General features: G+C 36.4%; 1 long non-coding RNA gene across 1 annotated transcript in view; it reads left to right on the top strand.

Annotated features, from left to right (window-relative positions):
• Window positions 1–21,319, top strand: part of LOC125093968 (uncharacterized) — a 130,270-nt gene extending 108,951 nt beyond the window's left edge. The window contains exon 2 of the long non-coding RNA XR_007125401.1: window positions 21,053–21,319. This is a non-coding gene — a long non-coding RNA (uncharacterized LOC125093968). The remainder of the gene's footprint in view (window positions 1–21,052) is intronic.
• The last annotated feature ends 216 nt before the right edge of the window (window positions 21,320–21,535 follow it).

Here is a 21,535-nt window from a genome sequence, read left to right as displayed (position 1 = left end):
GTGAAAAGACCTCAGTACCTTTCCCTCTCTCTCTGCCATGTCAAGATTCAGCAAGAAGGCACGGTCTGTAAATCAGGAAGGATGTCTTCACCAGACATCCAATCTGCTGACATCCTGATCTCAGATTTCACAGCTTCCAGTTTATTGTAATAAGCCACCCAGTCTCCAGCACCTTGTTAAACCAGCCCAAACGAAGAGTGTAAGGGCCTATTTAGCAAGAGTGGCCCCACCTCGGTTGAACAGCCATTTTGTTGTTTATGCAGTAAAACTTAAATTGACCCTGTCCCCCCCCGCCCCGCCCCCGCCGGGGAACTTACTTAAAAGCAAGTCCGGGAAACCAGTCCCAGGTAACAAAGCCCAAATACAATAGTGGGTCAGGTCAGGTGGAAATAATAGCCCGAATGCAGGGATGAGTCAGGTCAGGTGGAGACATCCAATCAGTCGACTGCGCATACTGTCTCCCTAGCTACCAAGGAGTGTGGGCCCCACCTTTTGGGCCCCGCCTTTTGGGCACCAATTCTCACCAAGGTGATAGGCTAGTTCAAATAGCTACTATAGGGTGAATTGTAATTCAATTGGCCACCCATGTGTGACCTAGCATGACTGTGAAGCTTTCTCTGTGTGTTACAATCTCATTGGCCACCTGTGTGTGGCTAGGCTCAACCACATGGTCTTTGCTCTATAAAAGTCTGTGAGGCAGGGAGGAGTCATCCTCTCTGTAAGGGGCGTCCCGACTGGTCTGTTTGATGGTCGGTTTGATTCTTGATGCTTGGCATGAAATAAAGCTTTGTTTGACCTTCGCTTTGTATCAGTCTCACTCCTTTGACCATGGGCCCATTACTGGGGGACCCAACAAGAAAACATCCAGGGCTCTGGGTCAGTCTAAGGAGCCATCTACCCTCTGATATAGACATAGAGGGGATCCATCCTATCTTCTTTGGCCCAGAAAATTCCTCCAAGCACAGTAGTGAGACAACAGCATTGCAGCATCTCTTTCACAAAAAATACTTTATAATATTCTCTCCAACATTTTTAAAAGAATAGAAGCAGGTGATCCTCTAAAGTTCATGGAAATTATGACAAGGTCTGCTTCAGTGGACTCGCATCCTGTTTTGCAATGTGGGCATGACTGACAGTTACTAGCTTGAGGCCTCAGCCAAAAATGAAAAAAAGGGATACTCATTTTAACATACAACAAAGGTATCCGCAGAAAATACAGTGGTGTTATTTCGTAGCATAGCCATGCTCTGCTTATGAGCCAACATTTCATCAGGTGGCTAGATTAATTTAGAGTTGCCAGTTAATAGCTGAGTTTCTTTCAGTCTCAATTGTCTCCCTTCACTTTAATTATTGAATGTGTTTAAAACACAACTCCCTATTAGATTTTAAATGATTGCTTTGGAATAACTGAGGGTTTTTGTTGTTGTTGTTTTTGCTTTCTTAGTTCAAATACTTACTAGTTTACTTTTTTCCTCACTTCCCTTTTCTGCCCCAGGGGGGGGGTGGTGGTGGTGGTGGTATCTGTGTCTATGAGGAAAACTCTATGTCTGTGGCAGGGAACTAGTGGGTCCGGGGATATACCCAGCATCTTTGATTGGGCGGGGGGTGTTACTCTGGAGTTACTACTTTGGTATCATTTAATCCTTCATTGTGATGTGTAGGCATTTGCCCCTGGAGCTCATGACCTTATATTTTTCCCCATACACTGAAATTATGGCCAGTAGCATTTCTTCACCTTGTCCCCGGGCCTTTGGTCATACAGAGCTCATCAGCTCTGTATCCTTCAGTAGGACATCTTGGATATTTTAAAACATTTAACCTAACATTTACCATCTTTAAAATGTGCAATCCAGGGGCGCCTGGGTGGCTCAGTGGGTTAAAGCCGCTGCCTTCGGCTTAGGTCATGATCCCAGGGTCCTGGGATCGAGCCCCGCATCGGGCTCTCTGCTCAGCGGGGAGCCTGCTTCCCTTCCTTTCTCTGCCTGCCTCTCTGCCTACTTGTGATCTGTCTGTCAAATAAATGAATAAAATCTTTAAAAAAAAAAATGTGCAATCCAGTTAAGTTTATTCACATTGTGAGGCAGATCTCCAGAAGTTTTCCATCTTGCAAAACAAAACAAAACAAACCTCTATACTCATTAAACAACAATTACCTCTTTCCTCCTTGACCCCCAGCCTCTGGTAACTACCATTCTACTTTCTGTTTCTAGAACTGGACTACTTTAGAAACCTTGTGTAAGTGGCTCATACAGTATTTGTGTCTTTATGAATGGCTTCTTTCACTTGACATAATGCCTTCAAGATTCATCCATATTGTGGCATATAACAGGCTTTCTTTTTTGAGGCTGAGCAATATTCTGCTATATGTATATACTACATTTTTAAAATCCACTTAACGAGAAATATTTAGGTTGACTCTTGTTTATTGTGAATAATGCTGTAATGAATGTTGGCATGCAAATATCTCTTCAAGATCCTGTTTACAGGTCTTTTTTTTTTTTTAATTTTATTTCTTGGATAAATACCCAGAAGTGGCATTGCTGGATCATATTGTATTTCTATTTTTTAATTTTTTTGAGGAACCTACACATTGTTTTCATATGCATTATTTTACATTCCCATCAGCAGTGCACAGAGATTCTAATTGTCTGCAGCCTGGCCAACACTTACAATTTCTAGGGTTTTGTTTTCTTCTTCTTCTTCCTTTTTTTTTTTTTTTTTTTTATTAAATGGTAGCCATTATATTGAGTGTGAGGTGATATCTCTGTGTGGTTTTGATTTGAATTTCTCTGATGATTAATGATGTTGAGCATCTTTTTATATGCTCATTGGTCAATGTGTAAGAATTTTTTTCATTGTCCAACAGATACCATTACATTGGCAAAATTCCACACTGTAGGTAACTTCCTCTAAAACCAAACCAAAACAAACAAATCTAACTCGCAGTTGCCAGGATTACTGGATTATATCCCAGCTCTTTATAAATCTCTGGAATTAATTGTGTCCAAGTTTTCTTCTTTTCCTTCAAGTTGACCACTCTCCTCACATTGGTAGCCTCTTTCTTCACTTTTTTTTAGAGGCTAAAGTTTCAACCAAGGACTGAAATTATGTCATATGCTTTCCCTTGGAGTTTAATTCCTTCACTCTCAAATAGAAATAGGAGGGGCACCCAAGAGGTGAAGGAAAAGAACCCCATTTCTAGAGTACCAGAATGTGGAATCAGTTACTATACGGATTGGGACAACAAACATCCTGTCCATCTCAATTATTGTAATAGTAGAAAGAAAATAATCAAAACCCCACAATAAAAACTAAGTAGAACAAATATCAAATACATCCCAAGTTTCTTTAAATCACTGGTAAGATATGTGAAGTGACTTCAAAATCTTGTAAACATCCCATGGTGTTCTGTAATTTACAAGGCCCTTTCATAAACAGACTGCTCATGTAATTTTTTCAGTAATGTTTTCAGGTAGACAGAGTTTTCAGTAGACAGAATGTTTTCAGGTATATTTACAAAGTAACTATGCATATGTCAATAGTGGTAACTGATATCCCCATTTTACATGTGAGGAAAAGGCCTTTAAAATTATGTTTTGCCTTCTTGTCTGGTTTGCCTCACTATTTCCTTCAGTCTTTCTGTACATTTTTTTTAGTTCTTATCATTGTTATTCAAGTAGAAGAGTACTACTGGGGCCACATGGAATATAAAATTTAGTTTCAGCTCACTGAAATATATCTAAATTTTTTAAAATGTGCTTTAAAATAATCAGCATTTTCTGAATTATTTTTGTCTTTTTTTCATTTAGTTATCAACCTTGTATTAAGGAATACATCTGTGGTAGGCAAAAAAAAAAAAAAAAAGGTCCCCAAGGATCCCCACATCTTATATCCCACCTGGGATGTATGGATACAATATTCTAGATGGCAGAAGTAACTTTCAGAGATAATTAAATTTAAAGACCTTGAGATACAGAGATTATCTTGGATTCTTGGGTGAGCCCAATGTAACCACTAGGGTTCTTAAATGTATAAGGAAACAGAAGACAGAGACAGATGGAAATGTGGCCATTTGAGAATGGCCAGAGAGATACAACATTGGTGCTTTTAAGATGGAAAAAGAGGGCCAGGAGCCAAGGAATGTTGGTGGCCAGTAGAAGCTGGAAAATGCAAGGAAATACTCTCCCCTAGAGTCTCCAAAAAGTAATACAGTCCAACTAACATGCTGACTTTAGCCCAGTGAAATCCTTGTTGATGTCTAACTTACAAAACTCCAGGACATTAATTTTTTGTTGGTTTGAACCACCAAGTGTTTGGTGACTTGTTATGGTACCAATAGAAAACTGATAGAGGGACAATTCATGTAAATTTAATTACATACAGGAATATGTAATACATACAGGAATAATTATGTATTCCTCTTTTGCAGTCAAATATTCCTTCTAACTTCTCAACACATCATACTTTTTTTTTTTTTTTAGGGCTATTGTACCAATTCTCATAAATTCATTAATTTTCTTTCCTGTTACCTCTCCTAGGTATCTGGAAAGAATAGTTTCAAATCACATACTATTCTTTCCAGATACCTAGGAGAGGTAACAGGAAGAAAAGTATGTGATTTGAGACAATATCTTAAATGCACAACCCATAAAGTGCTAAACACTTTTTAATAAAGTAAAGTTGTCTGGATGAAATATTTTACAGGTAATATGAGCTATATGAAATGCTCTCTGGAAAACACTCTAGAGAGTGGGCACCACCAGGTTAGAAGAAGCTTCTGGTAATCGTAACTGCTAAATGTTTACCTACCAATAATGGAAAACATCCTCTTGGGGATTCTAGACTTGTTACCATGGATGTTATTTGCTAACACTGATTGTTTTCCTAACTGCTTATAGAAACTCCATGCTGTCACCCATCTGTTCTCTCATCAAAGCAGCTTTGCGGTGGCAGTTATTTTAGACAATTTTTTATGATTTCAAATGTCTCTGCATTGAACTATACATAATACCTGAGAATGTGATGATCAGAGCTTCAGTGAAGGTAGAAAATGCAGATCCTATTTTTCTCCATTTACCAATAGTACGAGAGAAAATTATAATATCTGATTTACACATTGTTAGAAACCTTGACTTCTCTTTTGTAATACACATTGCACCAAAGGTTTCTTATTGAAAATTTTATTCTTCATTATTAATTCTTCAATTTTATAGGTGACTTTTTTTTTGAAGATTTTATTTATTTATTTGACAGAGGTCACAGGTAGGCAGAGAGGCAAGCAGAGAGAGAGGAGGAAGCAGGCTCCCTGCTGAGCTCCATCCCAGGACCCTCCGATCATGACCTGAGCCGAAGGCAGAGGCTTTAACCCACTGAGCCACCCAGGTGCCCCTAGGTGACTTTTTAATTGCTACTTCCACGTGGCTGGTTCAATGTCTAGTATGTGGTAGATACTCAATGAATGTTGCTTGTAAATGTTTTTATGATATGCCTCTCATCATTGTCACTTATTTTAGTTTTAAAACTGAGAAAACATTCATTCTTTTACCCTATACTGCTAAATAGTTAATCCTTGTCCTTGAAGACTAACTCCATTCTTCTACACATCACTGCCAAATGTTCCTCTGGCCTGAGAGGGATTAGCATTCTTCCCTTCATTCTTACCTCAGTCCCAACCCCTCCAATCTGGATCTTACATCCTGCCTCCTTGGGAAACTTGCCTCATTCATTATATTTTCTTTCTTCCAAATCTTCACTCTTTCCTTCATTGCTAGATTATCCTTCTCAACATAGAAAGTTAATTTTTTAATTATAAAAACTTTGTCTTTCAGGGCGCCTGGGTGGCTAAGTTGGTTAAGCCTCTGCCTTCGGCTCAGGTCATGATCCCAGGGTCCTGAGATGGGAGTCCTGAATTGGGCTCCCTGCTCAGTGGGGAGACTGTTTCTCCCTCTGCCTCTGCCTCTGTTTCTGTCTCTCATAAATAAATATTTTTAGGGAGATCTGTGTGGCTCAGTGGGTTAAGCCTCTGCCTTCGGCTCAGGTCATGATCTCAGGGTCCTGGGATCGAGTCCCAAATCAGGCTCTCTGCTCAGCAGGGAGCCTGCATCCCCCTTCTCTCTGCTTGCCTCTCTGCCTACTTGTGCTCTCTGTCAAATAAATAAATAAAATCTTAAAAAAATAGTTTTAAAAAATTGTCTTTCAGCTTTTTACCTTACCAATTACAAACAAGCTAAAGAATAGCCTGTAATGGCTCCCTTCATTTTACTTTTAATCCAACTTCCACTCACTTACAGGAAATCTCCTTTCCAAGGTCACTGGTATAATGTCCATCTATTCCAAAGAACATATGGCAGTTTACTTGCTACTTATTACATTTGATACTGTTTGTCAGTCTTCTGAATACTCTCATCTTGTTTGACCTCTTAGATCCCTTTTTTTTTTTTTTTTTTTTTTTTGCTCCTCTTCCTTTGCCCACGGTTGCAAAGTTTGATGTCCTTATCTGGAATTTCTCCTCTGTTTATTCTGTCCAGCTCATCTAAATGGTTTCATCCATTGCTATGGTCTCAACTACTGCTAACGTGTTCTTTACTCCCAACTCTTTTTCCATAGCCTCAGAGACTGAGCTGCTTTTTAGGGATTTGCCATCAGGTATCTCAGAGGTACTTCCATCTCAATAGATACAAAACTGAATATATTGTCTTTAGGTAATGACGCTGACTCCTTCTTTTGTGTTTTCTAAATCAGTAAATGATGCTGTCTCCTGTCCTGTTGTTGTAGGCAGCATTGTGGAAAATAAATCTTTTCTTATTCCTCCATGTAAAAAGCACCATCTCTCATTCACCATCCCCCTGCTTACATCTACATCATAAATACCTTTCTAATCACTTTGTATTTTCTACCTATCCTTACCCATATGGTTTCCTACCTACTCTGGGACACTGAGTAGGACAGGACTAGCTGGAGATCACATACATGTACAAGTCATTCAAAAGATAATGTGTACGGTACAAAGCCACAACTAGGAACCATGTGCATCTAGGTCTGAGGAGAGATATCGAAACTGCACATGAGCTAACAGAGGGAGACAGATCAGGTGGGGTTCTAGGGCAAAGCACACTAACTCAGAGCTCTAAAAACGAGCTGCTTTCGTGAAGTGTGCAGTGTGGCTGTTAAATATATTAAGGAAGTTTGAACACTTAAATATTTGTCACCCTCCACCAAGCTCTTGGATATCTAATGATGTTTACAAATTTTATTCCTGCCTTTCTAATTGGTCTTAGCCTTTTGATACTCACTGTTCTCTGAATAACATTTGATATAAGTTTCACTCAGTGCTAATTATATAATCAGACTTTTTAAATGCCTTCAAAGACTCCCTAATTAAGTAGAGGTTAAGGCTTAATTCTTTGCCTGTCTTGCAAGAGGGTCTAAGATTGGCCCTTGACTTCATTTCCAACATGCTTTCCTCAAATCATTTTGGGAACTATCTTGAGCAATATCAAATACCTTTCAGTGCCTCTGCTGTCCTGTATTTTCTCTTTTTGTAATTTCCACCCTTTCTCTCTGCAGTGTTGTTATCATCCTACTAACTTTGCCAGGATCAACTCAGAATAGCTCTTCTAAAAGAAAGCCATGCCCCATTCTCCCTAGGCCCCATCCCAATTGGGTTAAGTTCACTCTTATGAGTTCTCATCCCTCACTGTATAATCTCCTCTCTAGCTATATTGTACATTATTTGAGGACAAAGATTATATTCTATCTATTTATCACTTATCTATGATTATTTTGTATTTCTATTACCTTGCACAGTGTGTAATGCACGAAAGCCACTAAATATATGTTGGTAAAATAATTAAATATCCTTAAAATTTTTCTATTCAGTTAGGTCTTCAGGGAATAGCAAGTTAAATTTTTGGAAGGCAGGGCTGTGTCCTCATTACATTTTTCCTTCTTAAAGCACTTAACAGGACTTTATTCATAAAAATTACTAAACAAATTAAAAATTAAATGTAAAGCTAGAATACTACAGCTATTAGAGTATAGGCTTCACTGGCCAAAATCTGAGTTCAAATTATTTTCTTCAATCTTTGGAAGATGAATCAGAGCCACAAATCCTCCATATAACCATCTCTCTCTCTTTCATCCATATAGGCTTCATTTTTCTCCTTTTTAATTTGTACTTAGCTAAATACTTTTTTCTGCTTAACTGTTTTTTTTGTTTCTGCTTTTGATTTCATCACTTGTCTCCCCTTTCTTTCTCTTCCTCTGAGTACGTGTGTAGATTTGTGTGTGCACCATGCACGTTTGGAAGTACGTCAGTGTGTGTGGTTTGCCAGTCACACGACCCTGTGAGTGTAACAGAAAAGCTGTAAGCCAAAACTAAGAGTGCATCCAAGTGCAGACCAACAATGCAAGCATAAGTAAAGTCAGACGAAGCCTAAGAGCTGAACAGAGAAAACACCAAGGTTGTTATAATTTGACATTTTCTTCTTTTAACCTTTGTACATTCTTACTGTCCTATTTTATTCTCTTCCGGTCTCCCCTGCTCGCCCCTCTGCTTTTTCACCTATTCCTCTTTCAGAAATCATTTTTTTTTTAATGTTACCTTAGCTTGTTGTTAAAGCTCAATTTCTTTTAGCTCTTGAATATTAAAAGAAATGAAGATTGGGGACGCCTGGGTGGCTCAGTTGGTTAAGCAGCTGCCTTCGGCTCGGGTCATGATCCCGGCGTCCTGGGATCGAGTCCCACATCGGGCTCCTTGCTCGGCGGGTAGCCTGCTTCTCCCTCTGCCTCTGCCTGCCACTCTGTCTGCCTGTGCTCGCTCTCGCTTCTCTCTCTATGACAAATAAATAAATAAAATCTTAAAAAAAAAAAAGAAATGAAGATTGTTCTTTGGAGTGGAAATTAGAATAGGTCCAAAGAGTTCACAAAAAAAGTGCCCAGGTCAGCTGGGCTCCCCTCCGTCTCTGTGGGGATTACAACAGTATATGTGGAGCTAATGCCTTGTGATCCTCTTCCTAAGCATGGGGGTGGGGAGAGAGATAACAGGGAATAGCATTAAAGAGATTTGACTGAGTTTTCTACACTGTGTCCAGATTTTTTTTTTAAAAGATTTTATTTATTTATTTGACAGAGAGAGATCACAAGTAGACAGAGAGGCAGGCAGAAAGAGGGAGGGAAGCAGGCTCCCTGCTGAGCAGAGAGCCCGATGCGGGACTCGATCCCAGGACCCTGAGATCATGACCTGAGCCGAAGGCAGCGGCTTAACACACTGAGCCACCCAGGCGCCCCTGTGTCCAGATTCTTATTCCTATCATGTTATTCCTGTACATTCTATGTCTGCTGACTGGCTCTTTAAAACATATCACTGCCAGTGTGCATTTCCCACTTTCTCTTGCTATTTTGATGTCATTTGTGGCTGGGAGGGAAACCTGGTATTGATATTTTCCACAGATTAAATACATTCAGTTAAGCACTTCTCAGTATATTTAAGGAACTATTTAAAATCATAGATGAGTTCAAGGAACATGATAAAGAATACATTGCCCTAGCAGAAAGACAGAGGGATCATTCTGTACCCTGTTCATTTAATTATACTCTTCACAGAGTGTGAATCCCAATACAGAGCACCTCAGGGTATTTGTCTAAAACTCAGAAATCTTCTTTGGCTTTCTATGGATGACATTTTAACCAACTGTCCTTACTTTATCAGAAAGCATTTATCACTTTACCTCATAGGGTTTTACATTTAGGATATGTGTCCCAAAGTACTTATACTTCTCAAAATCCATATGGGATAGAATAGGGAAAAAAAAGAACTAAAGAATTTATGGCAACCAGTACAATAATCTGACAACCCAAAAAAGGAAGATTGTTTATCCACTTTCTGGCCCTAAGTCCAATTCTAGGAAGTAATTATAGACAGACAACTATTTCTATATAAAAATGCTCATTACAGTTTTATATATCAAAAAATTGGAAATAACCTAAATGTCCACTAACAGGCATAGGATCAAAGAAATTTTGATAGTGACATTAAATAGAATCCCATCCATCTATTAGAAACTGTCTTTCAAAAATACAGTAAATGGCTTGGGGATGTATTCATAATTTGTAAAACAGTATCGCAATTTGGGGAAAGAAATTACAAAAAGACTATTTCTGATTCAAGCACCCAGCCCTATTGGCTTTTGTCCCACAATTAAGTATGGAAAATGATCCTCTAAGTAAAGCAAATCCTCTACGTAGGAAAGCTCCCAATGTGCAACAGAAAGCTCCTGAGAGAAAGTCAGAATATAGCTTCAGGTAATGCTGGGCCTCCTGAAAAGATGAGGAGGAGGAAAAAAGGAAAAGGTGAAGAGCAACTTTCTTTAAAGAGGAAAGAGTTTTTTTTTTTAATTGGAAACTACATGGACTCCCAGTACCCGGTCTGCTCTTCCAAGTCACCTTATAGGTCAGACCACTACAGTTACCCCCTGCTCACTTACAGAGAGCTGCTACCATGCCCTCATTCTGGAAAGTCCTGTGAGGAAGCAACCTCTACAAGTGGTCAAGGAAACCTCTACCAGTTGCATATACTGTAGATTTTAATCACCTGGTAGTAAATGTGACCAACTGGCCAGGAAACACCAAGTTCTTGAGAAAAAACAGCGGTATTAAAGAAAGAATCAATATTTTTTAAAAAATGGCAACAGCACAGAATCACCGAGGCTATTATTTCCTACCTTGAGTTGAAAATGAATAGTTTGATCTAAAAGCAGATTTCACGTTCTAGGGAAAAACAACCTCAACAGCTCAGTCAATTCCTTTTCTCTCAAAAATCCGCTGATGATTCTGATTATCAGTTTAATTCCAACCAAGCCCCAAACAAGGTGCCAGCCTCCTGGGACACTTAATTGCATTCATAAGAGTTTATGTGCAAGGGGAATTTTCAGCCTAATGCCAGGTAATTGACAACTAAATTTTTTCCTGGTTTCAATCCAAATATTTATACTTAGCATGGGCAAAAGTTTAGGATTTATAGTATTTACATAGCTTCCAACTATCTCCATTGCTCCAAGACAGGGACCATATATAAGTCTTATGTGGTAATCACTAACATTTATCTTTGTTATTGTCACCTGGTATCTTCATCAATGTCAAAATAAGAGTTTTAAAAAATGAAGCCCTGCCGTTTTACTGGCCCAACAACAGAGGTTTTACTGAATAAACCCAGTCTCTGCAAGACAGAGAATGGGCAACAGAAACATCTCTGACAGCTGTTGCATGATGGAGTAGGATAAAGGTCATTTCCTGCAAATGTTAGGGGTTTTTAAGAATCCCACAGGCATTGGAGAAATAATTGGACTCAACAAGCAATCAATCATACTTGAAGCATGGGAAGTGTATCTAAGGACCAAAGGTCAGGATTTAATGTCCAAATTCATCCAATTGTTCAGATGTCTGGAAATTAAAAAAAAAAAAAGATTTAACTTCAGAAAAGTTTATATGGAGTAATTTAATTGAGTTTAAGTTAAATATAAATTAGCTGAATATAAAACAGATTTTTTTCTTTGAAAATCTTTGTTGACAAAGACTAATATGATAAATTAGAACCTAAGTGATCTCCCTGAAATTTTATATTCAAGTAATATAAGCATATTGCAGTTTTTAACTGATTTTTCTGAAGAAGTGTTACTTTTTTCATAAACTAAAAATAATTTAATAATATATTGGTTTTAATTGACATTAATAATTTTAAGAACGAAATTCAAGAATTTAACAACTATTTAACATCCTACTAAGATATTTAGTTGGCAATTTAATTTTAAATCACCTGGTTCTCTTCTAGATTCATATGTTATTAAATGCAGTTTTGCTGAAGTTATGATAGTATTAGGGAAATATGAAATTTAAAAAGTGTAATCCTGTTCCAGATCTTAAATCTTTTTATTGAGCATGACAGACATCTAATTGTCCCTAAATATCCAATGCCCTCTTCTTTCTTTTATTCCAACTTTCTATTTTGAAGTATGTTGCCCTCCAGAAATTTCAAATAGTAATAAGCATTCTGGTATATTTTAAAGCAGCTTTACCCAATGATCATATCTTCCATAACCACAGTACATGGTCAAAAGCAGGAATCTTGTATTGGTGCAATACTATTTTTTAAAATTTTTTAAATTAAAAAAATTTTTTTAATTTTTCTTGTGCATACGCATGAGTAAGGGGTGGGGCAAAGAGTGAGGGAGAGAGAGAATCTCAAGCAGGCTTCACACCCAGAGTGGAACCTAATGCTGGGCTTGATCTTATGACCCTGAGATCATGACCTCAGCCTAAATCAAAGGTGAGACACAACCAGCCACATGCCCCAACATTGGTACAAAAAACTCACAGACTTTATATATATTTTAAATGCACTCTTTTCTTGCTCTCTTTTAGGTGTATAGTTCTCTGAAATTTTATCCAAAGTATAAATTTGTTTAACCATCACCACACAGTACATATTACCATTACAGTAAAGAGCTGCTCCATCAGCACAAAGACATTCTCTTATGTTACCCCTTAATAGTTATGCCCTCCTCCCCCACCCTAACCTCTGGCAGCAACTATTTATCCTTTATGATTTTGCCATTTCAATGTTATATAAACAGAATCACATCATACGTAATTTTTTAGATTGGCTTTTTCACTCACCATAAAACCCTTGAAATCCTTCTAAATTATTTTTTCTCTAGCTTGTTACTTTGTATGTATTGTATCACACTTTATCTATTCACCAGTTGAATTTTGGGTGCTTTCCAGCTTTTGGCTACTATCAAGTAACTGTGAACACTTGTGCACATGTTCCCATGGGATCATACTTTTAGTTTTCTAGGATAAATACCTAGGAGGGCTGGGTTGTATTGTGTCTGTTAACTTTGTAAGAAACAGCCAAGCTGATTTCCAGAATGGCTATGACATTTTATATTTCCATCAACAATGTTAGAGAAATCCTGTTGCCTTGTATCCTTGTCAACATTTGATACTGTATTTCTTAAAAATGTTGGCCATTTTAATAGGTATGTAATGGTATCTCATTGTAGCTTTAATTTGCTTTTCCCTAATGACTAATGATGGTGAACATCTTTTCTTACATGTATTTGCCATCTCTATACCCTTTTGGGAGAAATGTCTGTGAAAATGGTTTGCCTATCTTCTGATATTTTTAAATTGCAACAGAATTCTTTATATATTCTGGATAAAATGTGTTTCTCAGATATAGGATTTGATAATATTTGTCAGTGGCAAACCTGACACTCTAAATAGACTTTGATCCTCTTATAGAGATCATACAATAGAACACTTTTTTAAGTTTGATGGTCTAGATTATCAATTTTTGTCTTTTATGGATTGTGCCTTTGGTGTAATGTCTAAGAGCTCCTTGTTTAACCTTAACAAAGGAAAAATTTTTCCTATGTTTTCTTCTATAAGTTTTATAGTTTTTTTAAAATGTCACTTTAGGTTTATAATCCATTTTGAGTTTTTATATAAGATGTTAAGTTTAGGTTTGTTTCTAGAGAGTTCTGTTTGGATATCTGTGGGAGAAGGACAAATTTCAGGAGGAAGAATACTGATGAGAAAAAAATGATGGCAATGTGTACAAAGTTTCAAGACAGTGACAGAAATAAAGGAGACTGGATAGTAGTCAGAATCAAACACATTAGAAGACAGAATAGTGAAGAGAATGACCGAGTTCTGATAGAAAATGAAAATTTTAAGAATAGGTTCAAAATATCAAAAAGCTGTCTAGTTCTCAGACTTGCCCACATTTGGACTAGGCTATCATGGTTGACAGTTTATACAGATGTTCCTATATATATTATCTGTCATACTTGAATAATAGCATTCTGGCAATAATATATCTTATTTGTTTACCAGAGTCATTCCAGGGGCACCTGGGTGGCTCAGTTGGTTAAGTGGCTGCCTTCAGCTCAGGTCATGATCCTGGGGTCTTGGGATCAAGGCCCGCATCGGGCTCCCTGCTAAGCAGGATGTCTGCTACTCTCTCTACCACTGCCTTCTGCTCATGTACATTCTCTCTCTCTCAAATAAATAAATAAAATTTTTAAAAAAGAGTTGTCCCAATGGTAAAATTTTAAATCTGCTAAGGAAGCTTATTAAAGCTTGAAAACAACATAAGGAAGAGAATAATTTAAGGTGCATTTTTGTGCTTCTGAAATTCTTTTGTATAGCTTTTTGTTCAAATGATTGTAACTCAAAAGCCAAAGGAGGACATTTTTTTAATATGTTCTGAAGATACTTAATAGCATCAGAAAGGCAAATAATAGCTTATAAAATACTGACAACTCTTAAAATTAGGTTATAAGGCAAATCTCAAACAATGAAATATAACAGAGAGGCCATGAAGAAGTCACATTTAAGAGGAAGATAAAGAAAAGAAAAAGAGGAAGATAAAGCACCACTGTAAAACTTGGAACTTGTTAAAATAACAAATGGAAAAATAAAGTAAATATTTCATTTGAATTTTAAGAAATATTTTCCCAAGACCCATTAGCAGTGTGGCAAGTGTAAATTGAGAACTGATTTATATGGGAAGTATGATAGAAAATTTCTACTTTCACTACCTTTTTCCTAAGTAGATTTACAACAATGTGTGTTTGTATTTCCAGGAAGAGTTGCTTAATGCAATTAGCTTTCATTGACAGCCCATATCAGATAGGAACACTATTGTATCACTTACTGATTTCACCAGTATTAGCTTTTCCTAGAAACTAAAACCAACAGATGTTACTAAAATTTACACATATACACATGCACACAGAGTCTGTTAAAGATCAACTATTCATCTTTCCGCCTATAATTTTCAGAAGAAGGAAGAGAAGAAAGATATGCTCAGAGACAAACTATTATTTATCAGAAAAGCATAAAAATAATTCTTGACCTGAATATAACCAAGAAGTGTCTTACTGAAATTTACCGAGAAGATTCTACAAAGCTGTCTTAGTTTTTAGAACACACAGAAAGCCATTTCCACAAATTTGATTTTTTTCTTTTAGTTTTATCAAGATAATTGGCCAACAGAACTATATAAATTGAAGGGGTACAGCAAAATGATTTAATCATATATATTACAAAATGATTACCACATAGAGTTTAGGTAACATGTATTGTCTCATATAGATATGCAAACAAAAGAAAAAATGTTTTTATCCTTGTGATGAAGCCTTTTAGGATCTAGTCTTTTAGGAGCTTCCAAATATACCATACAGCAGTATTAGCTGAACTTATCATGTTGCATATGTTACCTTCCTAATCTCATAGCTGGAAGTTCGTACCTTTTCATTAACTTCCTCCAATTCTCCCCACCCCCACCTCCTATCCTCTGGTAACTGCACATCAGATCTCTTTTTCTTTTTTCCTGTCATTTTAGACTCCACATATAAATGACATCATATAGTATTTGTCTTTCTCTGACTTATTTCACTTAGCATAATGTTCTCAAGTTTCATCTGCGTTGCCACAAATGGCAGGATTTCCTTCTTTATGGCTGAATATTCCGTGTGTGTGTGTGTGTGTGTGTGTGTCTGTGTGTGTGTAGATTTTCCAGATTTCCCTCATCCATTCACCTTTGATAGACACTTATGTTATTTCCATGTCTTAGCTATTATGAATAATGTTACAATGAACGTGAAGATGAAGATATAGCTTCTACAGTGACTTCATTTCTTTTGGATGTATAATCATAACTGGTATTTCTGAATTTTTAATTGTAGTTCTAGTTTTAATTTTCTGAGGAACCCCCATACGGTTTTCCAGTGCCTATACCAATTTACATTCCCACTAACAGTGCACAGAGGTTGACTTCTTTCCATCGCTTCACCAGCCTTTGTTACTCTTGTCTTTTTGAAGATGCCACTCTAATAGGTATGAGGAGATTGTTCATTGTGGTTTTGATTTGCATTTCCTGCATAATAAATGATGTTGAGCACCTTTTCAAGTGTACTATGGCCGTCTGAAGGTCTTCTTTGGAAAAAAAAAGTCTTTTTAGGTCCTATGCCATTTTTAATTGGAGTATTTTTGTTATTGTTGCTATTGAATTACTGGAGTTCTTTATATACTTTGGAATATTAACCCCTTATCATATATAATTTTAAATATTTCCCCCCATTCTATAGACTGCCTTTTCATTTTGTTGATCATTTCTTTTGCTGTATGGAAAATTTTTATTTTTAAATATTTATTTTAGAGAAAGAGAGAGCATGAGCCCCAACGGGGGTTGGGGGGCAGGAGAGAGTCCTAAAGCAGACTCCCCACAGAGCATGGAGCAGATCCCAGGATCCTGAGATCATGGCCCAAGACAAAACCAAGAGCTGGCTGCTTAGCCAACTGAGCCGCCCAGACACCACAGTGTGGAAACTTTTTAATTTGATATAGCCCCACTTGCTTATTTTTAAGATTTTTAAAATTTTTATTTATTTGACAGACAGCGATCACAAGTAGGCAGAGAGGCAGGCAGAGAGAGAGATGGGGGGAAGCAGGCTCCCCGCCGAGCAGAGAGCCTGATGTGGGGCTCGATCCCAGGACCCCGGGATCATGACCTGAGCCGAAGGCAGAGGCTTTAACCCACTGAGCCACCCAGGTGCCCCTCCACTTGCTTATTTTTTCATTTTGTTGCTTGGGCTTTTGCTACCATATCCAAAAAAATCATTGCCAAAATCCATGTCCAGGAGCTTTTTCCTGTTTTCTAGCAGTTTTACGGTTTCAGATCTTACGTTTAAGTCTTTAATACATTTTGAGTTAGTTTGTGTGAGTGGTGTCCACAAATTTTTAATGTTTGTAATAAATTTTAACATACAAGTCATCCAAATTTATTAGAGCTTAAAGTGTAGTAGTCAAATTTCTAGCATTGATTAGTTTAAATGAGTAGCTCTCTTAAGACTTTAAAATTTATCCTTCTCATAGATCTGAACTCTTAAATGTGTAAAATGAAAGCATTAATGTTAGCAAACATTTTTCAAAATACTGTTTGAGTAAACTCCAGAATAACCATAATGCTCAGAAATGGTCCCTTTCCAGGTTATTTCATGCTCTCTATAAGATTTCTGGATTGGGTATGAGTTATGTCAAGTATGAGTTAGTAATGATTGATTTTATTTCTTTTTCACAGACCAAGAGCACACTTCTAAAGTTGTCAATATTATGGGAAAAAAACAGATAAAAAAATTTTGGAGTAGGGGACTTCCTTACATTAACTCAAATTGATTTTGTTCTTCTGAATGATGATAAATACTGTCTTGGAGTAACATAGTAAACTGGAAAGTCTGTAAATATTTCAGTTGAAAGTATCCTAAAGATAAACAATAATTCAATGGAAGATATAAAAGTAGATCTTAGAAATAGACTTTAGGTTCAAAGTTCTTCTATTTAATTACTTTAATTTTTCTAGTATAATTAGGTTCTGTCTTGACTATGTAAATGGATTATGAAAGAGTTATAAAATTAACATATGGGGACATTTGAAATATTTCCTCTTTGCTCACTTTGAAAAGATTTCCAGTTTGCTTCTAAATGAATAACAGATTTGAAAGGCCAAGTGATTTTACGCAGGTATGTCATTACTTTTCTCTATGGTTTGTTCAAGCAGGTAAAAAGTATGCAAGAATCTGAGTGTTCTTTGCAACAGTAGCTTCAATTTTCATCAGCCAAGACCCAATTTGCGTCAGAGGGTAAAACTTGCCTGATTAGATCTGTTCAAAAAAGGCATTAAGCAACTTTCAATGTTCTTGCTCTCTCACATTTAGGACACTAAACTTTTACAGATACAGGCTGTTTGAAGTCTTCCTAATTATTTCCATTATTATCCAAGAAGGATTACTAATGTTCAGCCTCCTTTGGAATTCTCAAAGTTCTCAGTGCAAATTATATGGCAATCTAAAATGCCTTTCTCTGGCTTTATGGCCTGATTATTATTTAGAGTCTCTCCAGCAGTGAACTTGAACAAAGATCATGCAAATGTGCTCTTTGGGAAAGTCACTGTATAGCTGAATAATTTGTTTTGTAGGAAGCCAGCTCAAATTTATCATCAACCGTGAAAATTCTTTATCAATGCTTTTCTATAAAGTAGGCCTATTATTATACATTCCACTTTAACTCTGACAGAAAGCTGACCAGAAATGCTATTAAGTAATAAATGCCTATTTTAGAATAATTGCTTCATGTTATTACAGTGTATTGTTTTATTAATTCATGTAATATTCCTTCGGTTTCAGCATCTTCTGTGTCACAATCAAAACTAAAATAACTCAAAAAATGTAAACTATATGGCCTGTATTTAAAGTAGGGAGTCATGGGGCAGCTGGGTGGCTCATTTGGTTAAGCCTTTGGCTCAGGTTGTGGACCTGGAGTTCTGGGATTGAGTTCCGCATCATGCTCAACAGGAAGTCTGCTTCTCCCTCCGACCCACCCCTTGTTGTGCTCTCATTCTCTCTCTCTCAAAAATAAGTAAAATCTTTAAAAAATAAAGTAGAGAGTCAGTATAAACCTACAACCTAATATGTGTAAATACATATAAATGTAACTGGACAGAAATGACCATGGTCATTCACTATATACAATATTTACAATGCCAAACAACAATTGTATTTGCCAAGATATTCACAGTTCATCATATTATGAGATAAAATGTTTAACTATAGACATTTATTAATCAATGCAATATTTATTGAACATACTTTTTAGATTGTAAGATATACTGATAAACAAATGTCACTGTGTACTCATAAGGAGCCTACAACCAAGTGGGAACAAAAATATGTAAGTAATTCTAATTTGTGAGATAGCCTATCAGATAGGGATTTATTCAGGATACCACTGGCACACCTTATGCCCGGCTCTATTTTTCAGGAAAGGTGTTAAAGATCAAGTGATATTCAAGTAGGACCTAAGTAGGCATGAGGCCCTAGAATAGAGAAGGGTGTGTCAGTCAGTAGAAGACATGTCTATGTGGACCAGAGAAGTACGGTTACAACATAGATTTAAAGTCCTATTAAATCAGACTTAATATGGAATTTGGCCTTCATCTTGATGTTGAGATATATCACTGAAGGAGAGAGACATAATCACATTTCAGTTTAGAAAGATCATCCTGGTTCAAGTATAAAGAATGTTTTAGAGGGAATAATGGAATTAGACCAGTTCTGATGAGAAATGACACTGCCTTACCCTGTGATAGTGATGGAAGAAAAAATAAATAAATTTATATCTCAACTTATTCTGTTATGACTATTGTTTTATAATAGACTTTATAGATGTTACTTTTAAGATATTCTGTTGTTATGAGGAGCCATTTATTTATAGATCTCCTTGTATTATTTGTAATATTGTACTTACCTCTTAAGCACAGATTCTCTACACATCTTAAGTTTCCACATTGTTTTATCTACTAAAACATTTATCTTTATCTTCCAAATGTGACTAAATACTATCCCCAAAGTCCTGTAATATTCCATTCTTGTGTACACACTTACATTTTTGTGCTGAAAGATATATGAAAACAAAGGCTTAGATATTTGAGCTTACTGATTTGAAGAAATGATAACACGAAAGGAGAGGTAAACAGAAGATAAGAAAATGTAAAATATGTATTGTGGAAACAGACACGTTATCTGAAATTTGGCTTGTCTGAGGGAAATATAGGTTTTAAGAGGCACGTGTGAAAATGCAAAAAGAGACATGATTATATACAAATCTAAATTATTTTAACTAGTGCCTACTCATAAAAACACCATCATTTGAATCCTATTATGGATTTATGATTTTCCTAAACTGAAATGTGATCGTGGTCTCTTTCAGTGATATGTTTCAACATCACGACAAAGGCTATATATGTAGGTACACACATATATACATTTATATACTTACACATATATATGTAAATTATTATCTCATTGCTCTAACACTATATGTATATAATGGGCTTGTTATTCTAGAAAGCAGTAGAACATAGACATTGTATTCAATTAGAAAGGAGAAAATGAGGTTTGGGTACCGATTTCAGTGCTTAGGCAAGACACATAACCTCTTTGGGCATCAATTTCCTTATCTGTAAAATGACAAAACATACCCTACTATGTATCTCTTGTGTAAATATATGAAAATGAGATGGTAGTTTTGAAAGTGGTTTTGAAAAACATGACTAAGGGGTTCAGTAATGATTCAATGTAGGGAGTGACCTTTTTTGAAGGAGTCAGAAAGGTAGGGGGAACAAAATTCATTCAGAATTAATAGGAAAAGTAATATTTACTGACTGGCAGGCTTTTAAGATTACAGAAAGAACCAATTTTGCATGAATACTATATCTATTCCTATGAAACTTCTACAGAATATAGGAATTCATAATGTTAGATATTTTCAAGTTTTATAGTCAAAATAACTTCCTTACTATTTCTTACACATTTCCCATACACATATGCTTCACACCTGCTCCCTATTTTTCAGACACGGTCAATGTTTTCACTACATTAACATTGTTATTAGAACTATTTTCTAGGTCTGTCGATAAAATTGGCCTCACACATTGATAACATATTTTTGTAATTACATTGTAATTTTCACTAGTAATCCTAGCTTTTTTGAATATACAATTCATTTCAACTTATTATATCATTGCTTTAACACTTCATACACATCTTGAGACATTTAGGCCACAAAAGATTAGATTTACTATTAAAAGAACCAAATATAAATAATTCTCAATTACTTACCCAAATGGAAGACTCAAATAACATGTATAGTCTAAATGTGCAAATAATCAGAATATACAAATTCTCTACCCTCCTGCTACCGAATGTATCCCTGAGTTGCTGTCAGAAGCAGGGTTTATGGTTTTGTGCTGTAATTCATACTTGTCAAGACACCAATTAAGAACAAAATGATAAAAACTCAGTGAGAGCTAAGAGGGATAAACAAAGTGCCACCATAATTTGCAAATTGTAAAATGTGCTTTTGAAAACATACTAGTCGGCTTAGCATGTAATGTGTAACAGCAGTATTGGTTTTCTCTCTTCACTGATAGGTCAAGACACTGACGGAAGTGGAAGCCTGCAAAGCCAGAGAGAGACCTTCAGTTGGGGTCCATGTAAAGAGTGTGGGAAGGCTTTCTGGAGCCTAGTTGATACCTCTCCCCACTGGCTAACACCCTTTGCTCTGTCACCCTTAGCCTGAGATTTTACCCAAGTCAACATTCACTTAGGTGATTAAGTGCAAGTATTTCCAGGAAGCCTAAGCAAAATATGATAGCCATTTCAACTTCAAGGAAGTCTCCCTCTTAGCTGTGATTAATAATAATTTAAAAAAAAAAGTATAGTTTTTGGTTTAAAGCAGAAATGAACTTGGAGCACTGGGACATTTTTCAGAGAAAAGAAGCCTGGTAAATTCTAGTAACCAATGGGAAACATAAAACATAGAAGTCAGGGGAGAATGAAAAAGATGACACCAGGGTATAAATAAACACAGGAAATGGTAGAGAAGAAAAAAATAATAACTCTCATCTCTTAAA

This window comes from Lutra lutra, chromosome 2 (assembly GCF_902655055.1).
Source record: "Lutra lutra chromosome 2, mLutLut1.2, whole genome shotgun sequence".
Taxonomy (NCBI): domain Eukaryota; kingdom Metazoa; phylum Chordata; class Mammalia; order Carnivora; family Mustelidae; genus Lutra; species Lutra lutra.
Note: the sequence above shows the minus strand (reverse complement) of the source record. Positions and strands in the feature narration are given on the sequence as shown.